At 35.9% G+C, this 14,333-nt stretch overlaps 2 protein-coding genes across 3 annotated transcripts in view; one reads left to right on the forward strand and one right to left on the reverse strand.

Moving 5' to 3' along the window:
* Positions 1 to 14,333, reverse strand: part of LOC123541134 (toll-like receptor 1) — a 161,492-nt gene that overhangs the window by 15,714 nt on the left and 131,445 nt on the right. The window lies entirely within an intron of this gene.
* The window catches only part of LOC123541118 (toll-like receptor 4), a 42,797-nt gene continuing 34,986 nt past the window's right edge, over positions 6,523 to 14,333 (forward strand). The window contains exon 1 of one of the 2 annotated variants that reach the window (XR_006684440.2): positions 6,523 to 6,839. The gene's annotated coding sequence lies outside the window, so the exon portion shown is untranslated. The remainder of the gene's footprint in view (positions 6,840 to 14,333) is intronic. The other variant, XM_045326520.2, reaches the window with a different exon arrangement.

Here is a 14,333-nt window from a genome sequence, read left to right on the forward strand (position 1 = left end):
TTGGTTGTAGTTGTGGTGTTGGTGATGGTAGCGGTTTTGGTGGTAGTAATGGTAGTGGTATTAGAAGTGGTTTGGTAGTAGTAATGGTGGAAATGATAGTAGAAGAGTTGGTGGTAGTAGCGGTGTTGGTAATAGAATTGATGTTGGTAGTGGTAGTGGTGTTGGTGTTAGAAGTGGTGATGGTGGAATTAATGGTTTTGGTAGTAATAGTGGTGTTGGTGGTAGTAGTGGTGTTGGTAGTAGAAGTGGTGTTTGTGGTAGTAGCGGTGTTTGTGGAAGTAGTGGTGTTAGTGGTAGTAGCGGTGTTTGTGGTAGTGGCGGTGTTGGTGGTAGTAAGGGTGTTGGTGGTAGTTGCGTTATTGGTAGTAGTAGTAGTGTCGGGGGTAGTAGTGGTGTAGCGGTGTTAGTAGTAGTGGTGGTGTTGGTGGTAGAAATGGTGTTGGTGATGGTAGTGGTTTTGGTTGTAGTTTAAACATATATATATATATGTATAATTACTGCAACATATAGATATTAACAATCAATTGAATTATAGCAATAGGGTCGGGCCACAAGTTCTGCCAACATAAGTAAACGGCTCTTCCTTTGAAAATTAACTATTACATACAATTGATTATTTTTACTAAATAAACAATTATATCATGCATTACAAAAGATAGAAGAAAAGACTAAAGTATGACTAAAACTGGAAAAAAGGATAAATATTATGGTGGCATATTTCTGCCAACCACATATCCACTTATTTATCTCGAAATGTTTCGTAAAAATGTCACTTATTCAGTTATTATCTGGTAAGTGACAAAACTGCTTGTTATCCACTTAAGTATCTTAACAGGACAAAACTGCCTGTTAGTGCCTACTACTGCCATACACATATTCATTCACTTACGTTAAGTAGGTATCTTGACTTTTGTCAGTTAGTCAGTTATAATTGGTAATATCCCGTAATCGTCCCCTATCATTACGGAATAAATGAAAATACATAAAGGGGCATAACACTTATGCAAATTTATAATTTCAAATCCTATCTATAGGCACAAACCATTAGGGGTGGTGGTAGGGGATAAAATAGATATACACTCCGGGCATTCATTCTGTCACAGGGTGAATAAAAATGTGACGTCAAACTGAGATTGGAACCCGGTGTCTCGGAGTACTGTTCCGGTAATCTAACGACTGAGCTATCCGACAGCCTATACAATTCTCTCCCCGTTTCAATATTCAAGTTCTATACCGTGACATATTTGCGAACCACTCGAATTTCAGCGGGTACTTTATAAATCAAGCAATTACAGGTGTCGGAGACTAACCAGTGTAATGCCGTCACGGGCGCCAAATGTCACAGGATGAGAAAAATGTGCAGCCAGATCGGGACTCGAATCAGGGGCCTCGAAATGCCGTTCCAATGCTCTACCGACTGAGCTACCCGGCCGTCTATACATTTTCTCCCCGGATCAATATTCTAAACCGTGACAATTCCGTATAGGGGACGAAAAGTCTAACCGTTAATCTCCATTGTGGGTACGAATATTAACTTGATATCATGAAAACTTTCACAATAACCACTTATTTATGTGAATATGTGGATGGCAGAAGTGGGCACTAACAGGCAGTTTTGTCCCGTTAACTTAATTATCTGGATAACACGCAATTTTGCCACTTTCCAGATAATAACTGGATATGTGGCATTTTTAGAGGAAACTGTCTACATAAATAAGTGGATATGCGGTTGGCAGAAATATGCCACCAACCACATATCGTCACCTTAGCGCAAAAAGTGAATAACTCCTTCTTTAAGTCAATGGGGTTATCCACTTTTTGCACTGAGGTGACCATATCCACTTATTTATCTCGAAATATTTCGTAAAAACGTCACTTATTCAGTTATTATCTGGCAAGTGACAAAACTGCTTGTTATCCACTTAAGTATCTTAACAGGACAAAACTGCCTGTTAGTGCCCATTACTGCCATCCACATATTCACTTACGTCAACTGGTTATTTCGATTTTTGTCAGTTAGTCAGTTATGATTGACAATATCCCGTAATCGTACCATATCATTCCGGAATAAATGAAAATACATAAAGGGGCGTAACAATTATACAATTTTTTTTCCTAGTCCTAACTTTAGTCACAAACCATTAGGGGTGGTGGTGTGGGATAAGGTGTGTACACACTCATTTATTCTGTCACAGGGTGAGAAAAATGTGAAGCCAGGCCGAGACTTGAACCCGGGGCCTCGAAATAACGTTCCAGTAATCTACCGACTGAGCTATCCGGCCGTCTACACGTTTCAATATTCAGGTTCTATACCGTGCATATTTCTCAACCATTTTGGTACTTTATAAATCAAGCAATTACAGGCGTCGGAGACTTACCAGTGTAATGCCTTCACGGACCCACGTTGAGCGCCAAATGTCACAGGATGAGAAAAATGTGCAGACAGGCCGGGACTCGAACCAGGGGCTTCGGAATACCGTTCCAATGCTCTACCGACTGAGCTACCCGGCTGTCTATACATTTCTCCCCGTTTCAATATTCTATACCGTGACAATTCCGTATAGGGGACGAAATATCTAACCGTTAATCTCCAATTCGGGTACGAATATTAATTGGACATCATGAAAACTTTCAAAATAACCACTTATTTATGTGAATATGTGGATGGCAGAAGTGGGCACCAATAGGCAGTTTTGTCCCGTTATCTAAATTATCTGGATAACATGCAATTTTGCCACTTGCCAGATAATAACTGGATATGTGACATTTTTAGAGAAAACTGTCTACATAAATAAGTGGATATGTGGCTGGCAGAAATATGCCATCATAAAATATAGCTAGTTTAATGTTAGATATGATGTTGATATTGCTAATTTTCCTCATGGATCTGTTTCCCAGAAGCTAGGTAAGGGCAGGAGTAACTGTATTCGTTTTAGATAAATTGAGGTTTGAATCAATATCAAATGCTAGGTACTGTTAGAAATAACAAGTTGTCGCTATTCTCACTGAAAACGATTAGAATTTATGATTAATTCATATACCGCTAAAGTAATTTGTGAATTGCTTTCGTTTGAGTATATGTCAGATCCAAATAATAGCAGTGTGCCGTCTAAAAGTTGAAACATTCTGGTTTCATGAAATAGTTGTGGTGGTAGTAGTAGAAATGGTTTGGTAGTAGTAGTGGTGTTTGTGGTAGTAGCGGTGTTGGTGGTAGTAGCGTCGTTGGTAGTAGTATTGGTATTGATGCTAGCAGTGGTGTTGGTGGTAATAGCAGCATTGGTAGTAGTTGCGGCGTTGGTAGTAGAAGTGGTGTTGGTGGTAGTAGTGGTGCTGGTGGTAGTAGTGGTTTTTGGTAGTAGAAGCGATGTTTGTAGTAGTAGCGATGTTGGTAGAAAAAGTGGTGTTAGTGGTAGTAACGGTGTTGGTGGTAGTAGTGGTCTTGGTGATAGTAGTGGTTTGGTAGTAAAAGCGGTGTTGGTGGTAGTAGCGATGTTGGTATTTGTAGTGGTATTGGCGGTAGAAGTGGTGTTGGTAGTAGTAGAAGTGGTGTTGGTGGTAGTAGTTATTTTGGTAGTAGTAGTAGTGTTGGTGATAATAACGGTGTTGGTTGTAGAAGTGGTGTTTGAAGTAGTAGTAGTGTTAGTGGTAGTAGCGATGTTGGTGGTAGAAGTGGTGTTGGTGGCTGTAGTAATGTTGGTAGTAGAAATAGTGTTTGTGCTGGTAGCGGTGTTGGTAGCAGAAGAGGCGGTGGTGGTAGTAGCGTTGTAGCGTTGTTGGTAGTAGTAGTAGTGGTGTTGGTGGTAGAAGCGGTGTTGACAGTAATAGTAGAGGTGTTGGTTGTAGTGGTAGAGATAAAGGTAGTGGGTGTGTTTGTTATATTGGTTACAGTAGTAGTAGTAGCAGTAGTAGTAGTAGTATTACTCGTAGTCACGTGGAGAAAAAGGGAAAACGAAACTAAAACAAAAAAGCTGTCACGCGGCCACGCGATAACTTTTTGATTTGTTTAAATAAATTATCTCGTGGCCACGTAATAGTTTTTCGTTGTTGTTTTGTCTTTTTTGTATTTTTTTTTCTATCACGAGATAATTTATAAGAAAATCAAATGTCCCTGCTGTGCTTCCGTAAGAAAGTGATCGATAATTTTCATATTGATACAGCAGAGTGGTATGTAGAACTGGGTGTTAAGTGTCCGACGTTGAGCAAGATACCGTACGAAGTTCAGCAGTAGACCCAATCCGAATACATCTGATTTGTCATGCCTTTTCATATATAAATTATTCGTTTGGGAGTCAGTACACTTCTTGCGAGAGCTAATAACTAAGAGGTGAAGTGACCGTCATACGAATAGTCAATAGACATGAAAAATCCCATATATTCGATATGATCTATTACCGAACTTCGTATGGAATCTGAGCTGAGGGGATATATAGTATATATACCCATATCCTACCCTTATCTGAGGCCCCGAATTCTTCTATTTTTGAACCTGAGTACGTTGGAAATAGATCACAAGAAATGATTAGTAAAGATAACGGCTGAACCTCCTGACAGTCCCCACAAAATACGTGGGTCTACTCAAATTGATCTGCTTTATAGGTTTATTACAATAGTATCACATTGGCTCTTATACATTGACAAACATTGCTCTCATGCTGCACCGACTTCTGTATGCCATCAAAAATTCACATTCAACTACGAGGGTCATTCAAAAAGTTGGTGCGTTATGAGCCCCAATTGCTTAATTTGCATTAGTTTGTGGCCAACGGATGCTATCGATTCTTCACGACTCCTACACGACTCTATACGAGCATTCATAACTCATACACGGCAATCATTTCAATATATTATACACGATCCCTATCCGAACAGCTTTCCTAATGAATGGACATTTTCGGGAAGTTATCGAGTGCAATCGGATGGCGTTCGAACTAATCTCGACAGCAGATCGCTTCGATCGGGTGGCGATTTCGTACAGCAAATTTTTCCGATCAATTGTATTACTAAACGATCAAGAGTCGATTGCTACATGATTATTTCACGATTTCTTCACGAACACATGCTAATCGACCGCAGCTGGATTTTGTTTTAAATATCAAAAATATCGGACAAACACTCCGAGCATTGCCGATCAAAGTAGACCTATATCGATTATCCCGACCTCTTACCGATCGAGTTCGATCAGTTTACGACCATTTCCCAATTTCTTGTCTATGTTAAATTGACCGCCAACCGACGGGCGCATAATCGTAGTCGATAACTTTTCGACCCCCTCCCCCACCCCCGATCGGTAATTGATCAAATATTTATACTAATTAAAGACATAAGACTGATCATTCCAACCACGCTCCTGAGACGGATAGTGCAGTTTCCGAAGAATAGGTCGAGAGCTATTGGTTCGATTTGGTCGGTCGTGTGAATCTAGCATTCGCAGAATCTATGTGGCATTACTGAGAAGTGTCAATACAATTTTGATTGCTTTAAACTATTTTTTTTTTAAACTGATGAATTGGTGATGTATTCGTTGAAATTTCGTTTTTCCTCGTCCATTCCTGCATGTGAGATATTCGTTTTGGTGTGCCTATGAATAACCTTAGTCCAACGTGTACATCACATATTATGTATCGCATACATTTCATACGTGTGATATATTCGGTCGATTTTTTTTTCACTCGAGTAAGTCGTATTATATATACAAATGTATTCGCCATGTGACATATACAGCTTAACACAGTTATATTCCACTATGCACGTAATCGAAGAATGAAGAACTGTAATAGTTAAAAAAATGTGGACCGATAGTTCCTGTCTGCCTTTTAAAGAAACGCATGAGAATAGAAATATTACTTTACAGACAGGACAGATACCTCTTTCATGAGTAATAAACTGCGTACATAGAGTCTTTAATAGATTGAATTCGATTCCCGGCAGCTACCCGGGAATTTTCAGAAACGCTTTTCAGTGTTTCCCACCCAACTAGAGGTGCACTGGTCAGGAACCCAGGCAATCCTTGCGTGTATCAGTGCTATACACTGGGCACGTTAAAGTACTAGGCTGTCGCAACGAGCTAGGCTAAGTTAGCCGGACAAGCCTGTATGTGAATTCTGATCTCTCTGTCGTGGGGGCTTTGTCTCACTCTGTCCCTCTGGTCAGATCGCTCTGTGTCTGCACTAGTAGAGGATGAATTATGCGCCCTGTGTGGCTGCATTTGAACTATGAAAAGCGCCTTTGAACGTGAAATTGATCATGAAAAGGGCGCTATATAAATCTGGTATAATAATAATAATAATAATAATAATAATGTTAGGTCAAACTAGAATGGATAAAATGTGAAAATAGTTTAGGTCATCAATATTTATTTCATAGAAATAAAATCATTAAGTATTTTAGTATTATTATTAAACACTGTTGTTACTAAATATTTACGCAGAATATTTCGGTATGAATATAAAATACCTTTTTAAACTTAAATTTCAAGTATTTTGATACAATCTTAAAATGCATATTCATTCAGGATGTGGTAAGATTTATTTTTCTACCGATAAATGCAAACGACTGTAGTGTAAATATATCATATAACGGGTATAAATAAGAGTGTCATTAAAATTTATTATACTGACGATATTCTTCGTCGACAGGAACAGTGTTATTGTATTGAGACTCCTTGCGTTCATATTAAATCACTTCAATAACCACTTTAAAAGGACATTAAGAACATTAAGAACATAAGGGTGTTCAGATGTATTATAATTGTGGTATGTGAGAATTAAGTGTATCTAATTAAGTGTTATCAAAACAAAGCGATACTGGCACTTTGGATGTTGATTCTTCTAAAGTGATTTGTAAGTTGACTTTGTTGCATTATGAAAATTTGTCATAGTTATAAACAAGCTTAGCTTTTTTGTAAAAGTTAGTTAGTGGGTTGTTTGTTGGAGGCGAAAAAGCACTTATTTGAGGATCTGTCTAGAAAACTTGTGTCAGGCGAAACGGATGTGGATAGTTGTATAAATTCTCTTACGAACGAAATTTTTGATATCTCCTTTAAGTGTTTTGGGAGAACGTTTTCGCCGAAACCCTACAAAAATGTAAGGAAAGCGCCATGGTTTAATGATGATTGTAGAAATGCCAAAGCAGAGTTTTTTACTAAAAAAAGATTATTTCTTAATGATAAGAGTGATGTTAATAAGCTATCTTTTTTGTTAAGTAGAACGGAATATGTAAAGGTTAAAAGACGGGCGAAAACCTTATTTTATTACAGGGAAAAATCTAATCTCTCGCAAATGTGTAAAAATGCTCCTCGTAAGTTCTGGAAGTATATTAACAAGTTTAAAAAGAGCACGTCTGTTAATAATAATTTAGACTTAGGAAGTTTTGTTAATCATTTTTCAAATATCTCAAACATGCAACACAGTAACTTTAATGCAGATGATTTTACTCAGTCACGTGATGTACCGTTACATATTGAACAGTTAGACTGTCCAATCACTATAGAAGAGATTTCCAAAACTATTTCCTCAATAAATAGAAATAAAAGCGCAGATTTTCAAAACATTGTTGCTGACTTTTTTATTGACGCTAATAAGTTTATAAGTCCTTATTTGTGTACTATTTTCAATAAAATTTATGAGACAGGCAATTACCCCGAGGCATGGCGTAAAGGGATTATTGTACCTATACATAAGAAAGGCGACACCGGAAATCCTTCTAATTACAGGGGCATTACGCTGGTAAATAATATGGCCAAAATATTTTCCTTAATACTTCGTAATAGAATTAATAAATGGTGTGAGTCAGAGAGAGTTTTTAATGATGTACAGTTTGGATTTAGAGACTCAAGATCTACAGCTGACGCTATTTACATTCTTCATTCTCTTATTCAAAAGGTTTTAGCTAACAAATCTAAACTTTACTGCATTTTCATTGACTATGAAAAGGCATTTGATACAGTCATAAGAGATGCTTTATGGATTAAACTGATTGAAAATGGTGTCAGCTGTAAAATAATTACTATGATAAAATCTATTTATTCATCTGTATTGTCTTGTGTTAAACTAAATGCAAATATGAATTTATCAGACTTTTTTGAGGTAACTCTTGGTTTGAAACAGGGAGAGCCATTATCTCCCTTGCTTTTTATCCTATTTTTAAATGATATTGAACAATGTATAGATCTTAACAAAATGTCAAATACTGACCTGGAGTTATTATCCAAATATTTGTTACTTTTTGCTGACGATATCGTGCTGTTTACGACTGACCCTGTAAGTTTGCAGGCTCAAGTAGATAATATTTATGAATATTCATCAAAATATGGTCTCAAGATAAATGTTGACAAGACTAAAGTGTGTGTTTTTGAGAAACGTAAATCAGCCCATAATTTTAACATAACTATAAATGGACAAGTAATAGAAAATGTTGATGATTTTACTTATCTAGGTGTGAAATTTTCTTATACAGGTAGCTTCGTTGAAGCAGCTAAATCTCTCTCAGATCAAGGTCTCAGGGCCTATCACAATCTTTTAGCATTATTTGATAGAGTTAAACTTGATGTTAAAACAAAGTTATACCTTTTTGATACGATGATTGCTCCAATCCTGCTGTATGGATCTGAGGTTTGGGGTATATATAAACTTAAAGACATTGATAAACTTCAGATTAGATTCTATAAATATGTATTAGGTGTTAAAAAACAAACCCCAAATTTTGCAGTTTATGGAGAAGTAGGGAGATTTCCGTTGTCGGTTTTGTGCAAGGAAAGAGCATTAAAGTTTTGGAATAAAATTGTTATGAATCTGCAGTCACCAGTTTATGATATATATTTAGACCAATGCATCAATGGTAATGATAAATGTTGGGCCAAATGTATTCATACAGTTATAAGGAATATGGGGTTTCCATATATTTTAGATAGTTTTGTTGTCAATATCAATTATGAAAAGTTATTTAAACAACGACTAAGAGACCAATTTTTACAAGAGTGGCACGACTGTATTGAAAATATGCCAAAACTTGATTATTACAAGAAATTTAAAACACAATTTTGTTTTGAGGAATATCTCAATATTGTTAAGAATGACAACTTACGTAAACAGATGTCTTGCTTTAGATTGTGTTCTCATACTTTAGAAATCGAAACAGGAAGATACACAGGGACGAGCAGAAATGAAAGACTTTGTAAAATGTGTACGCAAAAGAACGTTGAATCGGAATACCACTTTTTATTATGTTGTCCTTTATATTCTGAGCTAAGAAAATCATTTATAAAACCTGCATCTTTTCCAACACTGAATAAGTTCAGCCATATAATGTCAACGAAAAATAAAGGTAAAATATTGAAATTATGTAAATTTATAGATAAAGCATTTGCATTAAGATCTGGTGTTATAGGAACAATTTTAGAATCGTAATATTACATTTACACTGTTGTTATTTTGCATTATATATATGTGATTTGTATGAATGTCAAATTTCAAGTGTTGTATATATTATGTTTTGTATGTATTGCCAAAGGCAAGGATTTGCCGAAAATTGCAATAAAATTTGAACTTGAACTTGTTATTCTCAATATATCTGAGACTTAATTAGTGGGTTGATTGTTATTCTCAATATAACTGAGACTTAATTAGTGGGTAGTTTGTTATTCTCAATATGACTTAATTAGTGGGTTGTTTGTTATTCTCAATATAACTGAGACTTAATTAGTGGGTTGTTTGTTATTCTCAATATAACTGAGACTTAATTAGTGGGTAGTTTGTTATTCTCAATATGACTTAATTAGTGGGTTGTTTGTTATTCTCAATATAGCTGAGACTTAATTAGTGGGTTGTTTGTTATTCTCAATATAACTGAGACTTAGTTAGTGGGTTGTTTGTTATTCTCAATATAACTGAGACTTAATTAGTGGGTTGTTTGATATTCTCAATATAACTGAGACTTAATTAGTGGGTAGTTTGTTATTCTCAATATGACTTAATAAGTGGGTTGTTTGTTATTCTCAATATAACTGAGACTTAATTAGTGGGTTTTTTGCTATTCTCAATATAACTGAGACTTAATTAGTGGGTAGTTTGTTATTCTCAATATAACTGAGACTTAATTAGTGGGTTGTTTGTTATTCTCAATATAACTGAGACTTAATTAGTGGGTTGTTTGTTATTCTCAATATAACTGAGACTTAATGATCTGTGAAGTACATAATACTGGTATATCATCGAGCATTTACACAAAACAGAAACAAATTTCATTTACAAAGAGTCTTTTGGGCTTTATGTATTGTTATAGGTGGTTCTCAGCTTGTCAATGCAATTGCAGTTTAGGCGAAAATATTTTGACCATTTTCAATGTGAATTTGCAGGTTTTAGTTTTATTCGTTGAGAAAATATCTACATACGCATAATTTCTATGGGCAGCATCTTCAGAGGGCGTTGTTTAGAAGAATAGATTATGTTTCCTATATGTAAATAATATCTCAATATCTTTTTTTCTTATCTTTGGTAAGAAGACATTTTACACTAACTGGTTATTTATGGTTTTCATTCCATTTAAATGCTCTAAAGTACTGATAAATGAGGTCTTCAGATTTAATTGTTTATATGAAATAAAGGTGGAACTGAATTCGTATAATGTAACCTAAATACAGAATGTTTTTTTCTTTTAAGCTACATTCTGTACTTATAGTTCATTGAAATCATGTACAAATTAGATCGGATTATCTAGAACATATTTCAGTTACTTTAACATTTTGTATTATTGATGAAAAAATTGTACAAAATTCCTCAGAAATTAAAACAGTTATTCGGCAGACTGAAATTATACTTATAAACAAGTCAACAATGAAGGATTCAAAAGTAACAAAGACGAACTGGTTCCAAGCTTACCAAAGGGATCGCAATCAAATCATAATTGCTTGCCGCCTCCTTTGTATTCGAGTGTTCGGTCTTTTTCGTTGTTTTATAACAAAATTACCATCTCGTCGCGACCGACCGGAAAATCGATGAAGTTGAGTGCTGAAATTAATTTGTCCGCCTCTCTAGCAGAGAGTTATTCGTTATATATATGTTCTTGTTATGTTGTATTTTTTGCCAACATCCCCTAAGAAAATTGTACTTCATTTGTTCTCGTTATATATTAAGATATAGCTAGGAGGCAGAAAAAGCTTATCTGCAACAGATTATAGTATTGAATAAACGTTGAAATAGTTTAACCAAACACTCAGAATTAAATAAAATACCTAGGTTTATTTTCACGTAGCGATGCTTAAACGAACAATGTTTAATTTATCAAACGAAGGTAAAGTGTATTTCTCAAGAACGAGATTTCAAGAATGTAAAGGACTATAGCCCGTTTTATTTGACCTGGCGTGGCGGAGTTAATCTCTGACATATGCAAATAATGGTAACCTAAAAAAACGAGCAAAATAGGTAGAGCAATATAATTGTTTCATTCCGTAATCTTCGGTAACCAACGACTAAAATTCAACGCTACATTGCTTACATGTACTACATTACCTGCACAGAAATGTAGTGGACCGTCGCGAAACCACGCCACGCCAGGTCAAATAAAATGCACTATAATTGACGTGAAATGGAACAGTACATTTACCGTCTCACAGTATACCTAGGGGCACGATAAAACATATATACACTGGCATTTTCTTTTTGTCTGGCACGCGTGTGATATTCACGCGACACCGGTGTGTTCATCTCTATTACGATGCAAATTATTAGTATATTTGATCAGTTGCACTTAAGGGTTGGTGCTGTTTATTTTGCGATCATATAACCTGTTTTTCTAGTATATCCTTGGTACAGCACAAGATCAATAGCGGATTAAGTTAGTAGGGTAATAGTGAATGACAATTCACTGGGAAATATAACGTTAATCTTATACCCCAGTCACACATACGGCGCGGATAGCTACGTCTAGCTACGGATAGAAACGAAGTAATCCGTATCGATCCGTACCTGAGCCGTACGGATTGGTACGGATTGATTCGGATCACTACTTTAAGGTACGGCTCAGGAACGGATCGATACGGATTACTACGTTTCTATGCGTGGCTAGACGTAGCTATCCGCGCCGTATGTGTGACTGTGGTATAAGTTTGTGTTGTTAATTCGTTTAGTATGTTATATATAATTTCCTGTGCGGGTGCAGACGCTAAAGCATGTTGGGAAACAATTATTACTATTGGCTAATACGAGTTGCACAAAAGGACGAACAATTCAAAGGAATTGATTGGAAACAAGTAAAGTTTATTTATATTTTAAATCATTACCATTGTATATGCTGCTTGAACATTATCTCAATGAATGAATGACCATATGATGGAGTTTCTTATTTGTTAATGTTATATACTTTGGTGTTACTTTTTTGATAAATAAATTAAGTAGATTTATGTCATACGGGTTTGTCACTGGGGTGAGTGTATGTATGTAACCTTTCACTGTAATTGATAAAATATCATTTAAGAAAATGCTGTTTGTAATATATTCATCTTTTGTTATGGCAGTTTAAGGTATCCGATCCACAAAAACCCAGTTTTATAAAAGAGAGTAATTTAAATATATCAAATTTTGATGCCTGATAACCTCCTATAATATTGGCATCATCAGAAAGTGTATTGTCTACTGAAAAAAATATAAATTACATATCAAAATATGTTATAGATTTTTTTAGACTTTACATTCCTCAATGATACTTCAACAGAAATCCAGTTATTACGATGTAAATTTATCATTTTGCAGTCAAAAAAACAACAACATGACTTTAATGATTCTTGCATATTATTTATGGTCATCTTATTTACTAATTCTTGTGCAGCAGACACCACTCTTTCCAATGATACAAAAACATGGGGTTACCAGGCATCGAAATTTTACCTATTTGTGGATCGGATACCTTAAAATATATGTATACAATAATTTCAAAGTCTTTAGATTGTGCTTTACGTTTTCAAAGTTATCGTCTTTGGAAAGGAATTTACATAAGCTATCAGCTTGTTTTCCAATCCATGTATTTGACATGTAAAAATTTGACACACGCCCCCGAGGTTTGCCCAAGAATGCTACAGTTCGATGCGCAAAATATGCCAGAATAGTTTAGGTATGACTCATTTTTTCGACCAGATAAAAAATATCTCCGAAGGTAACCTTGACCTTAGAGCTAGGGTCTGGGTCTTGAGCATGACACACTAACTCATCATAGGGAAAAATTGTGACAAGTAATGTTTGATGATGGCAGAGTTATTGACTGGACAAGAAACATAAATGTTAACTTTTGAATCTAATAAAATCTGAAAAGTAGATCCCTCGGAATCACCGAAAACAAGGCAAACAGTGAAAATTGCAGTCTCGGTTTGATTGAGTCTGTTCATGAGCAGTAATGGAAAATGCAACACTGCCCACGCCCCCTAGCACCAGCTTAAGCAGTATTCAATCTTCAAATCTAAATGAGTTGAAATCAATGATCCCGAAGGACCAGAAAATATAACAACACTGAAATGAAGTCGGGGCGACTTTTTACGGCCGCCACACAGCACTTAACACCCGCTGATGTGAAGTAAATAAAATCTGAAAAGTAGATCTAGTTTGACTTTGACTTTGAAGCTAGAGATCTTGGACTTGCGTCTGACACGTCATTTCAATATAGGGAACGTTTATGCCATGTAATTTTAAAATGTCTTCATCGATGGAATAGTTATGGAACGGACACCATTTAAACCGTTAACCTCTAAATCATCGGCCGTGGAGCTGGTGGTCTGGTTGTTATGCATGACACGTTTTCTCGTTATCGGGTAATATTTCTGCTAATTAATTTCGAAATTTCTTGTTTAATGACAGAGTTACGAACCGGATATGAAACAGACCCTTTTAACCTTTCACTTGACTTCTAAGTGTAAACTTGATCTTGGAGCTAGGGGTCTGGGTCTTGCGCGTAACACATTGTTTTCTTATGGTAAACATTTATGCCAAGTTGTTTCAAAATCCCCTCAGGGATAACAGAGTTATCTATTAAGATATGACTTCTTAATATGACCTTGACCTTGGAGTAAGGGATCTGGGTCTTGCGAGTGACACATTGTCTGATTATGGTTACCATTTATGCCAAGATATTTCAAAATCCCTCCATGGATGGCAGAAATATGGATCGGACACAAAAATGACCCTGTTTACATTTGAGCACTAAGTCTGACCTTGACCTTGGAGCTAGGGTTCTCATTTTGATAAACATTTATGCTTAGTACCTTTAAAACCTCTTGATAATGGCAAAGTTACGATCCGGACACGAAACAGACTCTATTTATGTTTGACTTCTAAGTGTGACCTTGACCTTGT

Source organism: Mercenaria mercenaria, chromosome 1 (assembly GCF_021730395.1).
Source record: "Mercenaria mercenaria strain notata chromosome 1, MADL_Memer_1, whole genome shotgun sequence".
NCBI lineage: Eukaryota > Metazoa > Mollusca > Bivalvia > Venerida > Veneridae > Mercenaria > Mercenaria mercenaria.